The sequence below is a fragment of the Nicotiana tabacum genome, chromosome 21 (genome assembly GCF_000715075.1).
Source record: "Nicotiana tabacum cultivar K326 chromosome 21, ASM71507v2, whole genome shotgun sequence".
Lineage (NCBI taxonomy): Eukaryota > Viridiplantae > Streptophyta > Magnoliopsida > Solanales > Solanaceae > Nicotiana > Nicotiana tabacum.
The window spans coordinates 94,564,767-94,568,116 of NC_134100.1; the positions used below are offsets into that span (position 1 = coordinate 94,564,767).

General features: G+C 35.4%; 1 long non-coding RNA gene across 1 annotated transcript; it reads right to left on the reverse strand.

The window, feature by feature from the left end:
* Positions 1-596: 596 nt before the first annotated feature.
* LOC107832107 (uncharacterized) lies at positions 597-2,688 on the reverse strand. Its single transcript, XR_001658502.2, has 2 exons — positions 1,053-2,688; positions 597-975 (listed from the first exon to the last, which is right to left on the reverse strand). It is a non-coding gene; the product is annotated as an uncharacterized LOC107832107 (long non-coding RNA).
* Between the last annotated feature and the right edge of the window lie 662 nt (positions 2,689-3,350).

The window sequence follows — 3,350 nt, forward strand, 5'->3', positions numbered from 1 at the left end:
TATGGGATATGAATCATACGATCACATCATCAAGAGAAAATACATTTAACTATATAATCCATGTCACTTTTCTGAATAAGTTATTCAAAATAATATTTTCAAGAAAAAGATACATCTAATAAGCATGTGATCTCAGAGTCCTTTACATTTTGGTGTAGACCTGATCAGCCGCAAAATATTTCAACTAATATATTATATAAACCTATATAATTCTAAAAAGAGGACTAGGATTAGAGGCAGTGGGTTTGATCAAACACGCTACCTCTACTCTAAATCTGTCATTGCTGAGAATTTCCAATGAATATCATGCAGCTGGAGCATAATCATAGTCTTCATCATCATCGTCATTGCCTTCTCAGAATGCTGTGGGTGCATATTTATAGTCTCCATGATATTTTATACTTCAATACTACACAAAAGAGGGGTGATTTGTATGGTGTCCAATTTTTCGCATGCACAGATTATAGAAGGACTTGGTTCTTCTACGAGTTCCTTACACTACAATTCCAGAATAATAAATGCAGAAAGTAAGGAACACAAGTATTTTTACGTGGAGAACACCCGGCTCAAAAGGTGAAAAAATCACGACCTACTTCCCACTAAGATTTTTTTCAAAACTTTAATATAACTCTGAGCCAAACAAAAATATTTACATAACTCTTATAAACCTAAGGATTACCTCTAACTCTTGCGGCAACCAGCCTCATGTTGTTGTGACCGCTTCAAGTTAGCTGTAACTTGAACAATACAACTCAAAGTATCTAGTACAAATACTTCTAGAGAAAGCTGAAAGGTACAACTCAAAAATCCTACTACAATTGAACTATAATAAAAGACAGACACATGCAATTGGTTCTTCTATCTGGTTCATATATGTAGTTTCAGGGTCGCACACTCGAAACACACAAGAATAGCTTGCAAAATTCCTTGTTATCTTGCTCCCAATTCTTGCTTAACTTCAGCATTTGTGCGTACCTGTAAAAGAGAACACAATTAATATATATAGAGTTAGTAGAATAAGCTAAGGATTAACTAGAGTTCTAACGCTTTACTCTTTCATGGTGGAAGAGTTCTAGTTATCTTCAATTTCTAACTCTTTCCTTATCTAGGATAGAGTTCTTTTCAAATAAGGAGTCATGCTCCTTATCAATTATGCAACCTTTTCGTTCAAGGAATATCAGATATAACCACTTATGCTTATCCCCTTCACGTGCATGCCTTGTGCTTGAATCTGCCCGTACCCTGTGTACACTGTGTATGGACATGGTTCATGCATGTGTTCCTTTGTCAATCATCAAAACAAAACTAACTCAGGCCAACACTCCATCATCGTCGTCATCGCCTTCCAAGAATGATGCAGGAGCATAATCATAGTCTCCATCATCGTCGTCACCACCTCCTTCTAAGCATGCTACTGGAGCATAATCATATCTATCGTCTCCATTATCATCTCCATCCGAAAACGACGACCTTCTCTTCTCGAGCCCAATAATCTTGAAAATACTAGCCATTTTATATAACTCTTGGTTATTGGACTATGTCAATATTGAAATATGATATTAGATGTTGTATATGTTTATTTGAATATAAGATATGAAGAATTGTTGTTGTAGTCTGAATAGGTGAGGAAACCATTTGCTTATATCAGGAGAAGAGCCAACTCCGGACTAGGAAATGTGTATTATACCTGAGAATGTGCCAAAGCCATATGCTTGGCTACATTAAGCCACACCTAGGAATCTTGTTTCCCTGGGTATAACTATAAATAGCCGTGTAACACAAATAATTCTTGGCAAGCATACGCTATATTTTACTTTCGCTATCAATTAAATAACTTTATTTGCTTTTTATCATTGCTTATATTTTTTGTCCTCGGAGACATTGTGCTCGGAGCCAGATTTGTCATCTTTTTTAATTTCAATTGCTAAGTGTCATTTTAAATCTTATTTCTCTATCATTTTTAGATCAAATAAGCTCGCTTGTCTATAACCACGTATCAAATTTAATTGTACCGTTTTATGGATTAACAAAAAAAAAGGTACATCTACTAAGCTAGTGATCTCAGAGTAGTGCAGACCTCAGTCGCAAAAACTTTCAAATAGTATATAATCCTATATATTTCTAAGAAATAGATTAGGATTAATTAAAACCAAGGTTTCTATTTCTTCCTCATGTATGAACTAGCAGTTGTGAGTTTTGACCAAATACGCTATATCTACTCTAACTTTGCCACTGCCAAGAGCGTCCGTTGAATTTATGCAGCTGGAGCATAATCATAATCTCCATCATCGTCATCGTCATCACCACCTCCCTCTAAGCATGCTGCTGGAGTATAGTCATACCCATATCCATCTTCTCTGTTACCATCTCCATCTGGACGCGATGACCTTCTCTTCTCGAATCCAATAATCTTGAAAATATCCGACATTGTATATATCTCTTAGTTATTGGACTATAGAAATCTTGGAATAGATATGAATAATGGTTTTTTGCGGCGTGTATGATTGGTGAAGAAACCATTTGGTTATATAAAGGGAGGAGCCAACTCTAAGGGCTCGTTTGAACGCATTTGGCACGTTAGGAAGTGTGTTGTGTTAGCTTAAGAATGTGCAGAGCCATAAGCTACTTTTGAGGTGGAGATAGAGATCCTTATCTCTAACTTTTGTGGGTGGCAGATCATGGGTTGGATTTAAGTAAAATCCATTAAAAGGAATATATATACTCCTACATTAATAAGATCATCATTGCTGAATTCACTTTCAAAATGCAGTCTCTCCGCCACATATGATACAATTTCCTCCTTGCAAGTGTTTCAACCTTTAAAGTTTAACGTAAAAATTAAAACGATAGAATAAAGTGTTGAAAGGGAAGTACATGTTCTAAAATATTGCAGCTTGCTAGCTGGTGTAGGGTAAATGACTCAAATATGGGCTAATCTTAGCCCGTGGAAACGTGTGCATAATCTACGTGGATGCATAGTTGGCATGCCACCTAGACAGAATTACACTGCAGAAACGAATATGTGACTACAATGTTGAGTACATGTCTTTAGAATACTGTTAAATATTGTGAAATGTCGACATTTCTTTTTGTGCATGAGTTCTCATATAGTACATTAAACAAAATACTCATAAGAGTTATTCAGATGCAGCGCTTTTGGATAAAAGAGAAACCAAACTATTCTTCTGCAGCATCTTATGATAAGAGTTATTCAACTATAATAATTTGAAATATACCTCTACGCAGTTGAAAATGTCCAACTATATCATTAAACAATTTAACAAGTTCAAATATATACTACTACATGGTGGCTTTCACCATATCAACTAAATTAAACCAATACATATTTT